The sequence below is a fragment of the Mobula hypostoma genome, chromosome 1 (genome assembly GCF_963921235.1).
Source record: "Mobula hypostoma chromosome 1, sMobHyp1.1, whole genome shotgun sequence".
Taxonomy (NCBI): domain Eukaryota; kingdom Metazoa; phylum Chordata; class Chondrichthyes; order Myliobatiformes; family Myliobatidae; genus Mobula; species Mobula hypostoma.
Genome location: NC_086097.1, coordinates 81,213,191 through 81,234,282, shown reverse-complemented (window position 1 = coordinate 81,234,282; position 21,092 = coordinate 81,213,191). Strand labels below are relative to the sequence as shown.

The 21,092-nt window shown below is 40.6% G+C and overlaps 1 protein-coding gene across 10 annotated transcripts in view; it reads left to right on the top strand.

Annotated features, from left to right (window-relative positions):
- The window catches only part of LOC134348361 (alpha-(1,6)-fucosyltransferase), an 877,712-nt gene that overhangs the window by 477,057 nt on the left and 379,563 nt on the right, over nucleotides 1–21,092 (top strand). Inside the window, exon 1 of one of the 10 annotated variants that reach the window (XM_063051670.1) lies at nucleotides 11,430–11,530. The exons of the other annotated variants lie outside the window; for them this stretch is intronic. The gene's annotated coding sequence lies outside the window, so the exon portion shown is untranslated. Of the gene's footprint in view, nucleotides 1–11,429; nucleotides 11,531–21,092 lie in introns of those variants that run through there. 10 annotated transcript variants of the gene reach the window in all.

The window sequence follows — 21,092 nt, the reverse complement described above, 5'->3', positions numbered from 1 at the left end:
AATCTTTCAGGCAATGCCCAAGAGAGATTATCTGATTACAATCTTATTACTATTTGTTATTTTCTCTGTACATTCTAGTTGCTGCATTGTTTACATAGAGTAATGACTAGACTTCAAAGCATTATTTTGGCTCCAAATCTCTTTGAGACACCGGTGATGTCTTTCAGTACATTTTAAAATATATCTCCTTTCTTCCTATTCACCTTGCCACTTCTCTTTTTTAAGAATAACTTGTAATTATCACCATATTTGCAATCTACAGTCCCCTACTTTTTGAAGACTAGAGAGAATCATGTGGAAGGAATCCCCCAAGCATTGAGGGGTGAGTAACAAGTCAACTTGAAAGGCTTGTTTAAGGCATCAAGAGTCCAGAGTAAAACACTATCCTGAAATGTATCTTTGCGTATCCTGCATGACTTGAAAATTGTGGCAAATATTATCTTGAATAGAATTGTTCTCCAAGTTGTGCAGCAAATTCGTCATCTGAATTTTAGATTGCTATTCAACAAATTTCCTAACTTGTTGAAGTGCCTTGCTACCTCTGAGAAACAAAACTCCGGTGTTATTTTCTGCATAGATAAACGTTCTTATTTATTTTTAAGAGTGATATCCATCTCTTTATATTTTAACAGTATAATTTTAACAGAGATTTCTACTACCTCATGATTTCTTCATCAACAGCTTTATAGCCTGTATTGCAATTTCCAAGAGGCTGTTTGCCAGTTGGTAATTTAAAGTTCTGTGAATTAAATTCTAATCTTTGGCAAGTTGCCTGTACACACACACACAAACAAAAAAAAAGAACAGTATAACCTACTCCTAACCAGAGTTATTAAGCACAAGCGATTTTCACATAATTTATACCATTGGCCAAGCAGTTCTATTCATACACACTTCATGGATAAAATAACCGATAAATGACTTCTATGTTAACCCTGTGGAATGAAGAAATTAGCAAGGGCAATAGATTTGGTCACTTACATTTGGCCCATATATTGAGGACATTACATAATTAAATTGCATATTTTTCACAGTCCCACAGCATGTGGTAAGTTTTTTGCAATGTTTCTTGATCTGAGCTTTTCACTGTCTTAGGCACTGTGGCAGATATTCTCCACGGAAAGGAAAGATCAATGTTTTATAGATACTGCACTTCACAGAGGCAGGTGATTATACATCCCCCACAACAGGTGAAGCAACATGGCTATCTTCAGATGAAATGTTCTTGACTGAATGAAGAGAAACAGTTATCCCAAAAGCAGAAGTGCCTGACTTTGCAGGATTAAAGTTTCTTTCAGGCTGAACGCAGATATTGTGATGAGAAGTCAAGAAGAAAAGTGCAGTCTTGCTGGGTGAAGGGTTGCAGATGTCATGGCACAGGCAGGGTGCCATGGTAACGTGGCAGTTAGCGTGACGCTGTTACATCTCGGGGCCTTCCAGAGTTTGGAGTTCAATTCTGGTGCCATTTTTAAGGGGTTTGTAGGTTCTCCCCGTGACCACATGGGTTTCCTCCAGGTGCTCTGGTTACCCACCCACGTTGCAGAAACATCCAGGTTAGAAGGTTAAGTGGTCATTGTCTACGGTCCTGCGATTAGGCTAGTGGTAAAATAGTTTGGTTGTTGGGCAGTGCAGCTCATTGGGCTGGAAGGGCGTGTTCCGCGCGGCATCGAAATAAATAATAGCTAAAATAAATATCAATAAACAGCAAGTGTCTCGTTCATCAGAATGGAAATAGGTTACTGCCAAGTTACACTATAATTTCATCCAAAATTGCTCTGGAAGCTCAGCTCGCTGAAATACGGTGCATGATTAATGAGCATATCAGGACCAAGGTCAGACAAACATAATAAAATCAGCTCCCATCCCCATAAATTTCTGCTGTTTAAAGCCAGTGAGTGATGGCATGAAGATCTCTGCTTCTATGTGTCCCTTTTTCATCTACCAACAGTTGTACCTTGTGAAGTATGGTATATTTTTAAAAAAATTTCTTTCTGTAACAGTGCAGGGCAATTGATGATATGTCACTTTATGTCCCGATGAAGCCAAAGGTGACAAATGCTGTGGCATCCAGCACCAACTCCTTATCCATTACCTGTTTGATGTACCTTCTCTTAGAAGGGTAGGAGGTCCCTAAACAGATTTCATTTTCCTTCCTCTTATTATCTCTCTGGGAGGTGGTGATTGATGCCAACCTAACAGCCCTCTCATTGTCTTGCTCATCAATAGTTGACACAGTTGACAGTGAGTGTTAATCAGAAACAGTTTTCAGCTCACCCTCCTGCACTGTCAGCGGGGCTAAACTGACAGTTTTTTTGGAACAAAAGTCTTGCCTAGTTTTAGAAGTTATATTCTTTGGGTGTTACATTGTGGGTAAATTTTAAACTTTTTTCAACAGTATTTTACCTCAGTTGATAATGAAAACAAATTACACTGTGAAATTAAGACACTTTTTATGAAATTGATCTTCCTTTAAAATGTTTTACTTCTTTTGAAACATTTAGAGATAGAGAAGTCATCTATTTTTCTTTTTTTTTTGCTATTGTTCGTGCAGTAAAAATTGGCTCTATGCAATTACAATGTAAGCTATTAACAGTCATTCTGTGGCTCGACATTGAACTGTCCACAATATGCCCTACAGCAACTGGACAAGTCCTCGATAGCACATTCCCATACAATGATCTTTCTCCCAAGCAGGACAAGAAAGCAGGAACTCATTGCTTAAATGTATCATGGAAATACTCAAATGTCAGGTATTCAAGAAGGCAGCTCAAGGCTGGTTTCTTGAGGAGAATTGGGGATGGATTATGTGAGCCTTAGTAGCTATATACATTTGTAGCTCCACATTTTGTGTGTGTCCCTCTAAGCCTCTTCCCCTTCCAGTCACAGATGCATCTGATTGTTCAAAGAACTTAATGAAAATGGATATTGTTGTGTGTCAGAATGAAAGCTGGAGTTCAGCCTATGACCCTCACTTGTACCAAACCGCAAATAATGTCCTGCAGATAATTTTTTTAAAGTGAATTGCGACATTTATGGTAGGGCATCCCCTCTAAACGGGAACATTCTTGACATGCATAAGTCTTCTTGTAGGTAAAACCTACTTAGGGGTGCCTCAGAATGAATGTATAACAGCTCCTGCATGACTTAATCAGTCTCAAATGAGCTTGGCTACTTGCAAGTCCATCCAGTACAAATTTGTTTGCTCAAAGTCATTTTTCCATTGCAACAAAATAAGGTTCCCATTGGAAAAACACTGAACTGAATAGGACTGCAAATGTAACCTGAAATGTGCCCACTCTGGAAACACCACTGCTGCTTGAAAAGAAAATTCCATTGGCATCAGCACAGTCGTGAAGAAACTGCAAGTCATAGAGCCTCTTTCTGTGTTGAATGATTCTACAGCCTCAATACGTCCATGCTGTGTCAATGTTCTGTTTGCTGCTGCAATACGGTGTCACAATAATCAGAATCAGGTTTATTTTCAGTGATATCTGGTATGGAATCTGTTGTTTTTGCTGCAGCAGCACAGTATAACACATAATAAAAAAAAATTACTATATATATTAAACTAGATAAGACTAGTGGAAAAATTAAATAGTGCAAAAAGAAAGCAAAACAGGAAAAAGAAGTGAGGTAGTTAACATGGGATCATTGTCCATTCAGCAATCTGATGGGGAAGAAACTGTTCCTGAAATGATGTGTTTGTGTCTTCAGGCTCTTGTACTTCCTCCTTTGATTCTGACCACCAAATATCTATCTATATTAATCCCATTTACCAACATTTGGTCAGTAGTGCCCTGTGCCTTTCTGATTCAAGTCCTTGTCCAGATACTTCTTAAATATTGTGAAAGTAACTGACGTTTCAGGAGTGTATTCCAGATTGCAACCACTTTCTGAGTGAAAAAAGTATCTCCCTTACATTCACTCTATTGTGTTTGGTGCTCCTGATGTGGCTTATCTACATTGATGAGACCCATCGTAAGTTGGAGGACCACTTCATTAAACACCTGTGCTCTATCCACCAAAAGTGGAACTTCCTGGTGGCCAAACGTTTTAATTTGCATTGCCATTCCCGTTCCGACATATCTGTCCATGACCACCTCTTGTGCCATGATGAGGCCATCGTTATATTCTGTCTGGGTAGCCTCCAACCTGCTGGCATGAATATCCACTCTCCTATTCTATCAAATTCCCTCCCCTCCGGCCCTTTACCTTTCCTACCCACCTGGCTTCACCTATCACCTACTAGCCATCCTCCTTCTACTCCCCCCACATTTCTGTTCTGGTGTCTTCCCTTTGCCTTTCCAGTCCTGAAGAAGGAGCTTGGCCCAAAATGCCGATTGTTTATTCATTTCCACATATGCTGGCTGACTTGCTGAGTTCCTCCACATTTTGTGTGTGTCCCTCTAAGCCTCTTCCCCTTCCAGTCACATATGCATCTGATTGTTCAAAGAACTTAATGAAAATGGATATTGTTGTGTGTCAGAATGAAAGCTGGAGTTCAGCCTATGACCCTCACTTGTACCAAACCACAAATAATGTTCTGTGTGCCCAGCACTTCAGGTCAGCAATTACCTTTCATTTCATATTTATCACACACCTCAACAAATGAGGTCTTACCTTGGCATTAAAACCTGTCCACATCCTGGAAAAGAAACAATGGAATAAATCATTTGCAAATAATATATATTCTTGGTTACTTTCTCATGGAAAGACTGAAGAAGTAGTCTTATGGGAAATTGGGTCACTGATGTCTTTGGTTGATTTGTTGCTTCGGAGAGCCACTCCCCTATTATTAAAGGCTTTCAATAGAGCATGGGAGAAGCTGAATGTAATGGAATATGTCGAGGCACAGAGTTTTAGAAATGAAGTGTCCAACTACTTTTGAGGTAGTGGGTTTTATCAAAATATTGCACAGGTGAATGGGATGTGAACACTCTTGGACCCACACCAGCAGGTTGAGGAACAGTTATTACCTACAACCATCAGGCTCTTGAACTGGTGTAGCTAACTTATTTTACAACCTCTCTGGACTGATTCTATAACCTGCAGACTCACTTTTAAGGGCTCTTTACAACTCATTTTTTCAGTGTTATTTTTATTTGTAGTTTTCCTTCCTTTGCACATTGGTTGTTTGTCAGCTTTTGGTTGTGTAGAGCTTTTTGTAAAGTTCAATTGCATTTCTATTTTATTTCTTTTTCCCTGTAACTGTCTGCAAGAAAATGAATTCCAGGTAGTATATGGTAACTTAAATGTACTTTGATAATAAATTTACTTTGAACTTTGAGTTGAGAGGCTTGTGGAAGTAATTTGAAATACTCAGTTGCAGAAATGGACAAGATAATGCAGAATCTAATTTCTATTTCCAATATTTAATAAATGGGGAAAAATTATGGCTTTGGAATTTTAAAAAAGGGGAAATGCATTAAAAATAGGGAAAACATGACTGGAGTCATTACTTATCAACAACATAGTTGAGATGAGCCCTGAGGAATGCACACCTGAGGAATGTTTTAAATGTAAAAGCAGGAAAGGAAATATTCTATCATAAGACTCCAAATACATATTGGATGCCATACATCTCATAAAAGCAGGCAAAGCTCAGCAGGATTATTAAAATAATTAGAACATAATAAAATTTCAAGGTATACAACTATGGGCACAATATTGTGCATGCTGGTAGTACAAATGAACAGACGTAAAATTTCTGACCTGCAATGCTTTAATGCATGTGTTGTATCATTCACAACTTCATGTTGATGGTTCAGATAGAGGTAGTCATATACCTTTTGCCTGATCATCCCCACTTATCACCTCCCCCTGCACTGAGTGAGTTAAATAGCATTTCTATCTGAGAAGTGATGAATGGATGATCTAGTGACATCATCATAACCCTTGGGCTAAGTTTACTACCAAGTATGTGATATGGAAAATGTTGGGGAAGGTATCAGTTTTTGACAATATGAGCTGAATTATACTTCTGCAAAGAGTTTTCATAATGTATTGTCTTCTGGTCATTGTGCTAAATGAAGAGTTGGTACTTTCAAATCTTTGTTTTCCTTGGGTGACAGCAGCATCAGTATGTTTTCAACACAGCACATAGCAGTGATTGTTGTCAGTAGCAGCAAACTGAATCTGGAATATTGGCTCCTAAATGAGGAATTGATTCAATCACAATATCCTCCTAGTGCTTGGCTGAGCCCACTGTAACAAAAATGGGTCTCAGCTCTGTTTTACAGTACATGAAGAATACTGCATGGTTCTTTGTAGTAAATTAATCATCTTAATAACAAACTTCTGGTCCCATTGTGGAGGATATAGCTTGTAGCATTTATTTTTCTAGAAATTAGATCTGTGTACCAGTTGGAATTGCAGCTACAAAATCTATCTATGGCATGTTTTCATGAGGAAAGATATCTGGGAGAATTAGACAGTGAATAATTTTCTTTATAGTAATGCAGCATTGCTCTATCATTTGCAATTATCTTGTGTTTTATTGTCAAGGATTCTGTTTGAGCAGGAAATGCATTATCTCATACCAATCAACGTATGGGGAGGAAGCACAGTGCCAATACTTTAATGCCTCTCCTGATAACATTTGGTCATGAAAAGAAGAATTTTGTCAGTTTTTGGATAGCATTCTCTACTCTTTCTATGGCATGCTTCTGTGCTCCATACTGCCCTGAGTGTTACAATGCTGCAGCATGTCAGTAGGGAGACAATGGTCAGGGTCACCGACGTGTATTTTTATCCATATGACCTGGCATCTAATGCAGTGACAGATGGCTGATTCTGAATATGCCAGAATGAGGCCATCCAAGATAGATTGACCCTGAGTGCTTGCCACAAAGTGTTGGCCTGAAAACTTAATATGCTGTTACTACTGGTCCATGCCAAGCACAGAGGGAACCCTTGCAATTATTTTAATAGATTCTCACGTGCGTCAGGCCTCCATTCAAACTACAGCTTTATAAGAGAAGGTTTATCATATTGACCTCCTAAAATTGCTTTGCACAGCTAATGAGTGTAATAAAACCTGGCTGCCTGATGCATGGTCAGTTAAGGCATATGGAATGAATTTCAGGTTTAATGTCTGTTTTACTCTGAATGTTGCTCAGATAAAGAATATTTCAACTGGCAGAAGAACAGCATGGGACCAAGAGTCCAAGAAGTGCAGCAATCTGAATGACTTGAAGAGGCATGCCATGTAGCAAGCTTGAAGAGTGGGAGAGTTGAAGCTGATCCATAATGCACACTATCAACGCTTCCTCTCAGAGGCAGAAAAATTAACAATGAGCTAACACTAGCTCCACACTTACAGTTTTGCTGTATCTAACAGGTCTCCATGGTGTGCTGCCTTTTACTTTATATTAATTTAGCTTTAAAATACTACATTAAAAATATTGGGTGGAAAAAATTCATTGTCAAATATGAAATTACACTTTGTAATTAGAAGTCCTGTCGTTACCTCAGTTTGATTGCACATAATCTCAAATCACTTTTCAAAACTCTATCCACCATGATCCAGTCTGCAACAACACCACCCTTCACAAGGTAAAATATGTTCTAAGGTGCGGTAAATGTTTGATTTAGTATTGGCAGATGGACATCCTACTCAGTTTTACCGGAATAACAGAGTGTCCGATTTCCTAGTAAGTCACTCTGATTCAGTTTATTGCTTTGCAGTATGATTGAGTAGAGATGGAATTGTCTTGTGAATTGCAGAACCATTAACTTATTTCATTGTGCATCGTACATCCAATAAAACTAGAAAATGAATTCAGTACGAAATTACTGCTAAACAAACCACACGCCCTTCCCCAGCTGATTGAATTTCAAACTTGGACTTTACTGCCTGATATGAAGTCAGTACGTGGGAAATGCAGAATTATAGCTTGATGATAGACATCGGATAAGACAATCAATTAATAACTTCTGCGAGCATATATTGGGATCTTTCTCTGATGTACAGTACGATACTTTTGGAATTCAGCACCCACCTCACTGGAGTAAGGAATCGTCTGCCTTCAGTTTCTGCTTGTTGCGTATCATATTTACACACCAAAAGGCATAAAATGCATGTCAGCTTTCCTTCACATCATATTTTAACGTTAGATTTCAAGTGGCAGAATAATAGTACACATCACTTCTAATTATTGTCTTAGGTTTCTGGCTGCGATATTTCTAGTATTTTGTCTTATCAGCAATAAACTTTAAAAAAACAAGAATATTATTGATAAGTCTGCACCCAAACTTCAATACTTCAGGAAAGCTCTGTAACAGCTATCTTGAGAGTTATGAATCTGCCTGCTGCTGCTGCACACCATGGCAGTTAAATATATTGTTCAGTTGTGCGCTTCCTTGTCTGCATTTCACAGAGTAGTTTCAAATCTTAGGTATTGCTGCTGATGGAACACCAACCTTGCTCTGCTGTTAGGCTGATCTAGGACATGCCACATTTGAAACTGAAAGATCACAAGATCAATTTAAAGTAAATGCTTTCTCTTGAAGTAAGTTTGAATGCATCACAGGCCAATGAGGTTAATGTCCTCTTTGGCTTCTTCTCCACTTCTGTTTGGATATTCAGAGAGGTACATTTCAGATTCTGCACAACTTTTAGATTCAGCAGAAGATAACCAATGTAAAACAGTGCAGTTTGTTTACTGAGTGAAATTTGAAATAAGGGATATGTTAGAAGTAAGAAGTGCAAAGTTATTACCATTGGACTGTCTGGATTGATTTAAGCAACACACATCAAAGTTGCTGGTGAACGCAGCAGGCCAGGCAGCATCTCTAGGAAGAGGTACAGTCGATGTTTTGGGCCGAGACCCTTCGTCAGGACTAACTGAAAGAAGTGCTAGTAAGAGATTTGAAAGTGGGAGGGGGAGGGGGAGATCCAAAATGATAGGAGAAGACAGGAGAGGGAGGGATGGAGCCAAGAGCTGGACAGTTGATTGGCAAAAGGGATATGAGAGGATCATGGGACAGGAGGCCTAGGGAGAAAGAAAAGGGAGGGGGAACCCAGAGGATGGACAAGGGGTATAGTCAGAGGGAGAAAAAGGAGAGAGAGAGAGAAAGAATGTGTGTATATAAATAAATAATGGATGGGGTACAAGGGGGAGGTGGGGCATTAGCAGAAGTTTGAGAAGTCAATGTTCATGCCATTAGGTCGGAGGCTACCCAGACGGAATATAAGGTGTTGTTCCTCCAACCTGAGTGTGGCTTCATCTTTACAGTAGAGGAGGCAGTGGATAGACATATCAGAATGGGAATGGGACGTGGAATTAAAATGTGTGGCCACTGGGAGATCCTGCTTTCTCTGACGGACAGAGCATAGGTGTTCAGCGAAACGATCTCCCAGTCTGTGTCGGGTCTGGCAATATATAGAAGGCCACATCGGGAGCACCGGACGCAGTATATCACCCCAGCCGACTCACAGGTGAAGTGTCGCTTCACCTGGAAGGACTGTCTGGGGCCCTGAATGGTGGTAAGGGAGGAAGTGTAAGGGTATGTGTAGCACTTGTTCCGCTTACAAGGATAAGTGCCAGGAAGGAGATCGGTGCGGAGGGATGGGGGGGTACGAATGGACAAGGGAGTCGCGTAGGGAGCGATCCCTGCGGAAAGCCGGGGGGGCGGGTGAGGGAAAGATGTGCTTAGTGGTGGGATCCCGTTAGAGGTGGCGGAAGTTACGGAGAATTATACGTTGGACCCGGAGGCTGGTGGGGTGGTGGGTGAGGACAAGGGGAACCCTATTCCTAGTGGGGTGGCGGGAGGATGGAGTGAGAGCAGATGTGTGTGAAATGGGAGAGATGCGTTTGAGAGCAGAGTTGATGGTGGAGGAAGGGAAGCCCCTTTCTTTAAAAAAGGAGGACATCTCCCTTGTCCTGGAATGAAAAGCCTCATCCTGAGAGCAGATGCGGCAGAGACAGAGGAATTGCGAGAAGGTGATGGCATTTTTGCAAGAGACAGGGTGAGAAAAGGAATAGTCCAGATAGCTGTGAGAGTCAGCAGGCTTATAGTAGACATCAGTAGATAAGCTGTCTCCAGAGATAGAGACAGAAAGATCTAGAAAGGGGAGGGAGATGTCAGAAATGGACCAGGTAAACTTGAGGGCAGGGTGAAAGTTGGAGGCAAAGTTAATGAAGTCAACGAGCTCAGCATGCATGCAGGAAGCAACGCCAATGCAGTGGTCGATGTAGCGAAGGAAAAGTGGGGGCAGATACCAGAATAGGTTTGGAACATAGATTGTTCCACAAAGCCAACAACAAGGCAGGCATAGCTGGGGCCCATACGGGTGCCCATAGCTATACCTTTAGTTTGGAGGAAGTGGGAGAAGCTAAAGGAGAAATTATCAAAAGTAAGGACTAATTCCGCTAGACGGAGCAGAGTGGTGGTAGAGGGGAACTGGTTAGGTCTGGAATCCAAAAAGAAGCGGAGAGCTTTGAGACTTTCCTGATGGGGGATGGAAGTATATAAGGACTGAACATCCATAGTGAAAATAAAGCGGTGGGGGCCAGGGAACTTAAAATCATCGAAAAATTTAAGAGCGTGAGAAGTCACGAGTATAGGTAGGAAGGCATTGAACAAGGGGGGATAAAACCGTGTCGAGGTATGCCGAAATGAGTTCGGTGGGGCAGGAGCAAGCTGAGACAATAGGTCTGCCAGGACAGGCAGGTCTGTGGATCTTGGGCAGGAGGTAGAAACGGGAAATGCGGGGTGTGGGATGTAGAAACAGGAAGTGTGGGGTGTGGGATCGATTTAGCTTTTTTTTTGATAACTTAAAGTTTTAAAAATCCATTTCTCAATGCTTGCTTTGGGATACGGTCATTGAACAAAAATGGTGAGGGATAAAATTATATTGAAAGGAGGGCTAGACTGAGATATTAATGACAGATCTCCTGTTGTTAGTTTTCCCAGGTTATGCATTCTTGATGTGAATCAGGTAGACAGTTCTGAAGCCTCTGCCAATGCTATTTTCTGAGACAAGATTAGTAGTGCATGTTAGTCACTCAAGTTGAACCTGCTCCCAAATTATTTTGAGGTTTTCTCCACTCTCTTGTGGTGGGGACTTTTGTTTTACTGATATAATTCAGTGCGTGAGAGAAGGAATAACGTTAAAATAGGGTAAATCGCAACATTGATCAGACCATCCCTGTTTAAATAGTTAAGTTGATTGGAAATTGAAAGGGACAATTATTTCTAATCAAGTTATTTGACGGGACCACACAGGATGGCATTGTTCAAGGGGTAGTTCTTGCTGATAAGCTATGTAATGGTTGCATTCATTGGTATCAACCTGAGACAGACTGCAATCAACACTGCTCCCTCCCAATTCCAGTGAGCCAACCCAGTGTCAGTTCTGAGCAGGGTTTTATCAGTGCTGAGTTTGTGCATTCTTCCTCTGATCATGTGAGTTTGCTTCAGCTGCTCCAGCTTCCTCTCTGATCCCAAAAATAAGCTGTCAGACTAATCAGTTCCTGTAAATTGCACTTAGTTAGAGTAAGTGACAAAGAACCAAAAGAGGAGATTGGTGAGTATATGAGAGTGAACGTTTTAGGGTTTAGGAGACTAATACAAGGGGGAATGTGACTGATGGGACTGTGCAACTGAGGTGATGTACATAGTAGAGAAAGTCTCCTTGTTATAATAAGCATATTTGTACATTAAAATTATCCTATTAGTGAAAACCATCCATGAAGTCTTTCTAAGCACTTGGCATTGTACAAATCAATGCCATTGTTATTGTGTCTGTTTCTGGGAAAATTATCTTAATTCTTGAAGGAATTCAAATGTTTGATAGAAAAGCAGAAAACTCCAAAATTATTTTCTGTTCTATCTGTCTTCGTGGCGCCATCTTATTTCCTGTTCTCTGTTTTTACATCCCTCGGTCCATGGCTCGTCGTCTGTCTGCAACCACAGTTGACGTTATATAGCTTCCTGATCCTAATTTCCTCATTTTTCCCTTACAAGAAAGAATAAATTGCATTTATATCACATTTTTCATATTTAGGCCATCCCAAAGCTTGTCTCATCAGGGAATCCTATTTAAATGTAATCACTGTTTCAAAGCAAGGAACCGTTTTGCATGCAACTGTCCAAAACAAATTGAATGAATTTCATGCTATGGTAAAATAGACATGAGAGCAAACAATATGTGGTGAATTAATCCTCTGTGCGCATCTTCTTGTTCTGAATAAAACTGGCATTTCACTTGCAACTTAATGTGTATTCAGTTTTCAGAATTTAAAAATTCAATTGTATTCCTGTGCAGCATTATCAATGAGCCCCTTCAAGCAGAACAATATGTCATCCATGTTATTAAGCAAACTGCACAAATTTCTCTGAGCATATTTCAGTATAATTAGTATGGTTGTCAGTACAGTTTGAAAAGAATTTCCTTGTGGTTGTAGTAAATCAGAATCAATGAAGCATTATCAAAATGTTGCCCTTGGAGCAATTGGAAGGCCCAAGAGTTGAGTAAATGGAGAAAACAATAGTAGGGAGAAAGTATCCTTAAGGTACATATATAATTGAGTTTGCTACTTGCACCAAAGACTGAATATCTGATGATGTTTAATGCAAAAATAAAGATTTTGCTTTGAGAGACAAGTAGAATGCAACCACCAGAATAAAAGCACTATGACCAGTCATTGTCACTCATGAGGTGTAATTATCTTTTCCAACATGAATGATCATGTAAGGATTAGTGTTCAAATTGACTATTCTTCTGTTTAACTAGCAGCAATAATGCAGGCCCACTCTTCTATACTCAGCCCAGTATACTGCAAAATAGTGCATCTTGGCACCTGGACTGCAGCTGTGTTTGGGTGAAATAGTGACAGGATATGAAAAATGAAGTCAGCATCTAGGGATAAAAATGTAGAAATCAGGCAAGGGCTTGCTTCCAATCACTCTCCTGTCACCCCTGACAAAAAAGGTATATAAATTGATACAGATAAGGACAGAACTGGGGTGACTTGTGATCTCACCAATGGCCTTCCAAAGCCAGTTAATGAGAGAGAGAGAGAGAGAGAGAGAGGGGGGGAGCGAGAGAGAGAATATGAATATATTGTCATTAGTTTGAAAATCGATGTTCATGCCATCAGGTGGGAGGCTACGCAGAGGAAATATAAGGTGTTGCTCTTCCAAGCTGAACGTGGCGTCATCATGGGAGTATAGAAAGCCATGTACTGACGTGCTGGAGTGGGAAGTTGAATTGAGATAGGTGGCTAGTGGGAAATCCTGCCTTTCCTGGTGGATGGAGTGAAGGTACTCAACAAAGTGGTCCGCCAGTCTACGCCAGGTCTTCTCACTGAGGTAGAGTACTGACTGGGAGCACCAGATACAGTAGATGACCCTGATAGACTTGGAATTAAGGTGTCACCTCACCTGGAAGGACTGTTTGGGGCTCTCAATAGATGTGTGGGAAGAAGTTTGGGGGCGGGTGTAGCACTTTTCCCGCTGATCAGTGGAAAGGGTTGAGTGGACAAGGAGTCACATGGAGAGTGATCCCAATGGGAAGTGAAGAGTGGGGGTGGAGTAGGGAAAGATGTGCTTGGTGGTAGGATCCTGTGGTAGATGGCGGAAGTTATTGAGGATAACATGCTAGTTGTAGATGCTGATGAGGTGATAGGTTAAGGATGAAGGGAATGCTACCCCTGTTTTAGTGACAGGAGAATGGGGTGAAGACGGATGTGCGGAAAATGGAGGAGATGTGAGTGAGAGCTGCATCAATGGTGGTGGAAGGGAAACCCTGTTTCTTGAAGAAGGAGTATATCTCAGTGCCCTGAAATGGGAAAGTTTCATCCTGAGAACACATGTGGCTGTCTGGTGGTGTAGTGGCATCAGTGCCAGACCTCAGAGCAAAGCTTCCTGAGTTCAAACCCAGCCGGCTCCCCAGGCATGCTTTCTATCTGTGCAGGGTTGAGCGTCGAGCGAGCAACTCGACCTCGTAAAAAGGAAATTGCCTGCTACAGAAACACAACAGCAAAAAGTTGATAGCCTATGCTCTCTCGTGAGTTTAAAAGGCAATTTCCTTTTTGTCATATGTAGTAGAGACAAAGAATTTGAGAAAAGGGAAGTAGCATTTTTACAAGTGACAGGGTGGGAGCAGGCAGAGTCAATGTAGCTGTGAGAGTCAGTAGGTTTATAAAATGAATCAGTAGGTAGTTTGTTTCCAGAGATGGAGAGATCAAGATCACAAAGAATGGTTTCAGAGATGGCCAAGTCAATTTGAGGGCAAGGTGGATGTTGGCAGCAAAGTTGATGAATCGATGAATGTGTGAAGAACTACAGATGTAGGTAGGAAGGGGCTGAACCAAGGGAGACAATATAAAGATAAGGTAGGCAGACATGAGTAGGTAGAAACAATGGGCTTGCCTGGATGCTTTCTTTTAACACACTTTGTTTTAAACTGACAATAGCTTTCTTCTCTGATTAGTAGAACAGCTACCCACTTCCCAACTCCCACCTTTCATCACTCGACCAGGTGCTATTCAGACTAACTTTTCAGATGCACTGTTCACTTGCTTATAAAGATTGCTGACCTCAACTTCTCCCACCCCAATTTTGTCACATCTTAAGATTTCACATGATTTGGGGGCAAGTTGTTTATTTCTGACTTAAAGAAAACTCAGTTTGTGGACTGGTCTCAGAAACAGAACCCTTGTGTGACCCAGGAACCCCCTGTACAGTATCCTAGATTTGTAATTCTCTGCTAAATCCACTGTGTTGCCTCTGCAGCTTTGATCCAGCTCAGCGAGGTAGAATGCAGGGATTGTCCTCAAACACTCAACTTAATGCAGAGTCTATGGTCTGCAAGAACAGTTGAGGTCAACTCTTCATACTGCAGAAGTTTTCTTCCATACCTGGGTTTAGATTGCATTGCAGTCTGTGGAGTGGACAGGAAGATGTGTCTTCTTTTAGACTCTGATCATCAAATAAATAATTTCATAACTTCATCGTCTTCACCCAACACCGTGTGGGATTTTGTTTTATTATAAGTATTACACCAATCATATTTTTGAACTAAGTAAGTGGGAGATCATCATCAAAATAAAAGTGCCATTAGTGTCACAATAAAAAAAATCAGTGTTGTTGCAAAAGGTTGTTTATTTAACCACCAGTCCATTTTGAATAAATAAGTTTTCAGATGTGATAACGAAACCCTTAATTTAAAAATATCCATGCTTCAAATTTGGTTGCTGAATCATTTAGATGTCCTTACACAGTTTAGCTTTTAAGACCCTTGCTTGGCATTTGCAGACAGTGGAAGCTGATGATGCTGCAGCATGAAAAAGAGGTATTCACGAGGGGCCAAACTCATCTGAATCTCACTCAGGCTGAATGACTGTGATATAGTGCAAGAAATAAGGTGGAACTCTAGGCTAGAACGCGTGAATCAGTGTCAAATCAGGTACAAAGGAGAATCTCGCAAAAAAAATATTGGATTAGGTAGGAGGTAAAAAGGCACGTTTGAATAAAAGTTTAAAACTTGCTGTCCAGATCAGTGTGTCCTGATAAATTCAAAGCAGCTACTAGAAAATTGGATGGGAGAGAGGTGAGGGCGTGGGTGCGAGGTGCAGATGGAGACAGTTACTCCTGGCTGAGGACTAGGGAGGTCACAGTCTCAAAATAAAAGAGTGACAAATAGTTGTACAAGTGAGGAGAGTTTTCTTCACACATACAAACTACTGAATCTTCGGAATTTTCTGTAGTGAGGGATTTAAAGGCTCTGTCATTATTTACATTTAAAACTAAGAATAATAAATTTCTGGATTTTGGAAGAGGTCTCAGGAAATGTAAGTGGGCAGAAAAATGCCGTTGAAGTAGAATATCAGCTCTGCTGTTGAATGGTGAAGCGTTCTGAAAAGGCTTGTTCCTATTTTTTATGTTCCACTATTCACCTGCCTCCCCATCCTCATCACCTCTGGCCGATAGCTGTTGTGCTACTTGTGCAGCTGTGTTGATGTTAGTACCAGAGGCTGAAAATGTTAAAATATTAGTGTTTACCAACTCTCTTTAGAAAGTGAAAATTGCATAATCTTCAACTGTCTTTTCAGATCGCAACATCTCAGTGTTTATCTCCCTCCACGTCAGCTGTGGTTCTTTTGTAATCACCTTAAACCTGAATCCTCTGGTAGCTGACTGTCCTGTTAGTAGAATCAGTTTTTCCTTACTACAGATAAAATGATCATGACTTTGAATGCTTCTGTCACCTGAGTGCTCGCTGTCCTTGGTAGAACAATGTCACTTTTAAAGTCTCCCAAGGAAATCAAGTCTTTTATTCTCTTTGCCATTCCCTCAAGCTTTATAACTGCTCTTGCACAACTTGATATGCACATTGAAATCTGCTGTCCAGACCTGATCCATGCCTCAGTGGAGGCTGTGCCAGTTTTTACAAAAGGTTGCCATTACTTCCTTGCTTTTGTTTCCTTTCTTTTCATTTGCTTCTTTAACAGCCATTTCATCTTCTTCCATGAATGTTAACTGCAGGTCTGCATCTTCCAACAAATCAGTGTGAATTTTACAAACATCTGACATAATGATAATGTAATGTACCTCTGTGGTTTAAGTTAACGTGCACTTATTCCCCAAAAATAGAATAAAAGCTCAAGGTGGTGGAAATGTGAAATAAAAACAGAAAATGCTGAAATGCTCCGCAGATCAACAGCACCTGTGGGGAATAAAATGGTCTTCAACTTGATGTGTTAACTTTGGTACTCTTTAATAGATGGTGCTCAGTTTGCTGAGACTCTGCAGCATTTTCTGCTTTTATGTTATGTTTCTTATCCAACTGATATGATTGGCATCCAGCCATTAGAGCTCTGAGCTTAAGGTGAGCTTTCATGATCGAGCAGTCACTTATGCCCATTTATTTCAGGCAAGGATCACTTATTTTTTCCTAGAATTGTAAACTCTATGTTGTGGCTTTCTAGCAAGGTCATACAAAAAAGTTGTGAATTTAAGGTATAAATCTCCCCTTTATTTTCTTGTTCATTCCCCGTTCTGATATCTTCCCTCCTCGATTCAATTTTCTACTTGAATTAAATTCTCTCTTCCTAGCTTCATAAGTAACAGATGTTTCTAGCACATAGCAGTATATTGAGGAAGTAGGATTCTGATAATTATTTTAGAGATTATGCCTAGTGTTTAGAACATTGACCATAAATAATTATGGCAGTCATATCATTTTATGTTTCCCATATTTACTTGAGAGGCCAAGTAGCCATCTGGTCCATTATGTCTGCGTCAGTTCTCAAACCACCCCATCATTTTCTATTTCACAGTTTATTTTCCTTATGATCTATTCACTTTCACACAGTTGTTAACTTGTCCAACACAATCCTCTTAACTTCCAACTATTCTGGTGTACGTTGCAGTAGGAAGTTAGGGCATGATTTACCAACGAGCTTGTCTTTGGGGAAGTGGAGCATCTGGCAGAATCCGAGTGCAGTCAAAAGTAGAACATGGCAGCTAAACAGAGAAATGCCTGAGATCAGGATAGAATCTGAGTTCACGGAGCTGTACGGCAGCAGAAATAATTGTGTTCCCACACACTGAAGCAGGTTAGACGAAACGCATGATTTCCAGGAAAATTCTGCAAGTGTGAATAGTGGAGATGGCTGCCAGAAAGCTGTTTACAGATGCATTCCAAGGTATTGCAATCTAAGTTAAATAAGTCTAAATAAGATTTTATGAGCAGCAAAGTCTGTAACAATTACTATAAACTGCTCAAATTCAGTTCATGATAATGATGACTTATAGAGGGCCCAAGACTGTTAAAATCCATAGATACCATAGAAAGAGAACACAGAATTCCACTGAATATTGAGAATATTTATTACAAGGGATGAAACAGCATTTCTTGCATGGGTGCATTTCTCTGTCTGCAAAACAAAGCATAATAATGTCATCCCTTATGTTTCATTTGAGGAAAAGTATCTGCCGGTAGCAATGATATAACCTGTACCAAGTTCTGCAGAGACTGTTAAGCAAGGGTTCATGTGATGTTCAATCTTTGAGATTTCATCACAAAGCTATAGATGGGCTGAAAGCAAATAGAAAAATGGTCAAAATCATCAAAAAACAATGTAAATGGTCAGTAGTTTTAGTGAGGCAGAATGGTGAGCTCGAGTTTGGCAGAGTCACAGCTACAAAGCAGGATGAAAACTGTCCATTCAATAACATGTTACAGTCTAACTGGTTTAAACATCAACTAACCTCAGGGAGAATTTTTAACCAGAGCCTTCATCATATAGACTGTTTCTTTAAACATTTTTTGTTATGAATGCCAAAGAGCATTGGAAATATTTGTGTAATGTAGTCTGGGTACTTCCTCAATATGCTGGAGCATCTCAGAAGGTAGTTTCTATGTAAGGAAATAACCAGTGGATACTTCAGACCAAGACCCTTCATCAGGACCTCACATGAAATATCAACTGTTTATCTCCTTCCGTAGATACTGCCTGACTTGCTGAGTTTCTCCAGCATTTTCTGTGTGTTACTCAAGATTTTCAGCACCTGCAGAATCAGTGTCAGGGTACTCCCTGCTGTTTTATTTAAAGCCCAGTTTGTACTAAACAGAAGAGGAAGAAATGATTACAGTTTCACACTAGCGTACATTTGCAACTGAGCTGCCAAGCAGCTGTATTTGGGTAAAGGAGTTGTGCAAGAAAAGGTGATGGATTGTGTTGGACCTTATGCTGTATTTGGACACAGTGGCTGCATCAAGCGTAGTGTTTATGGATAGACCACTGGGGAGGGTTCTCTCTGCAGTGAGCAATGATCAGTCCAAGGGCTTTGGAAAAGAAACTTGGCTGGAGAGCCAAATGGTGCATTATCAAGTTAATGGATAAGTGACACACTTTCTGGTCCATCAGACCTACCACATATACAAACTTTAACCACCATTGGTCATGGGTAAAGTAAAGGAGATTGAAGTTTAAACAAGTTAGGCAAATCTTGGTGGGGGGGGGAAGGAGAAAGATTGACAGCATTAAGCTAATTTAACATCGAATCCTAATTATTTGCGATGGCCATTATTTGTATTGGAGATTCACTGACCTAGTCAGAACTGGCCATATCCTCAGGAACTTTGTTAGTTGGTAACGTTGTACCAAATAACAGTCTATTCCAGAGATCCGCTGTTTTCCAGTGAAAGAGAAAACATCTCCTTTGATAACTTTGTGTCATATTTTAAACCTTGACCTTGTTAAAACTGTGTTTTCGGGTCTTGCATGAATGGGCAGATCTTGGAGAAAGATCCCACATCCCAATTAACTTGTGTTTCTATTTTGGAGGGATGTCCTCTGCTTTGGACTCTGATGCTGGAACCTCAGTAATGGAAAACAGGCTTGCATTATAACCACATCCCACCAACCTTGGCTTCTCCTTGGATGCCTCAGTCTTATGTCAGCTGTCTTTGGCAGTAGTTAAAATATCCCTGTCCTTGTGGCTGGTCTTTTCAGTCCAGCCTCCTTTCCTGCTATGCAAATTGATGCAAGAAAATTGTGGACTCGTTTCTTCCCTCTCCATTACAACATTCCACAGGTCTTCTGTGCCTATTGGTCAGACCACAATTTCCCAAAAGAAAAGTTGTCTATCATATATAATCTCATGTATCATAACTTCATATTATGTAACAGGTACTCTATTATACTTTTCAGCTTTCACATTAACTGTGGTAAGCAATTCATTTGGAATTAATGCAGATTCTGTCTGTACCATTGCCAGCCAGAATGTATGTAGCATAATAGTTGCTGTGGGAGTAATTGCCAGGTATCTGTTGCATTGCTGTCATTGTGCATAGGTAGTGTAAGAAGTGATTGTTTAACACAGAGTCAATCAACCAGGCTGCGTTCTCCTGGATGACACTGAGCTTCTTGAGAATTGTTGGACTGTGCAGGCAACATCCATCATATTCTTGATATCGACTATAGGTGCTATAAAAGCTATGAGGTGTCAGTCAGTCTGCAGAGGAAACTAATGCTCTGACCTGCTCCTGTAGCCATGCTACTTTACTGTATATGGCTGCTTCAGGAGACTTTCTGGTAGCTGCTGAAACTCACAATATTGTTGGTGGAACCTGATGACGGTACTGCCATTGATTAATTTGAAGATGAGCTTTATTTGTCACATGTACGTCAAACGTACAGTGAAATGTGTCGTTTTCATCAACACAGTCTGTGGATGTGCTGGGGGCTGCCCACAAGTGTCACATGCTTCTGGCACTAACACAGCCTGCCCACAACTGAGCTCGAACGCACATCTTTGGAAGGTAGGAGGAAACCGTAGGAAACCCACGCAGTCACAGAGAACACATACAAGCTCCTTGCAGACAGCGGCAGGAACTGAATCTCAGTCATTAACACTGTAAAGTGTTAAGCCCCCGCGCCGCCCCAGTTAAACTCTCCTGCTGGAGATAGCCATTGCCTGATATTTTTGTGCTACGAATTGCTACTTCTAATTGTGTCTGTGTTTTACTACATCCAGGGATGGGCTATATCATTTGAATGAGGAGTTTTGAATGGAATTGAATGTTGAGCACTCATCAGCTAACAAACCCACTTATGACTAAATGAAGGAATGAAGGGCGTTAATAAAGTAGCCGCTGATGAAGAGTTGGATTTTGTACTGGCGTGAGGAACTTTAGTTGCAGAGGCATCTGGGATGATTAACTTCCAGCATCTTTCCTTGTGCGTGGTATGATTCCAGCCACTAGAATAATTTCCCTGTTGTCCACCAACTTTGGATGACCAAGGGTTTTTGATGCCACATTTGGTCAAGTGTTGCATTAATGTCGAGGGCAGTCATTCTCACCTCACCTCACCTGTGGAGTTCATTGTTTGTCCCAAGGCTATGAAGTGGTCTGAAGCGAAGTGGTCCTGGCAAACCAAAGAGCTTTGTTGAGTAGTTTTTTGCTATGTAAGTGCCATTTTGAAGTGCTGTTGATGACAGTTTCCAACATTTCACTGTTTACTGATAATAGATTGATCAGGTGATACTTAGCTGAATTGGCTTTGTCCTTTAATTTGTGACCAGGTTATAAATGGATTCAAAGCCAGTTCTGAAGCATGTCTTCAATTGTACAA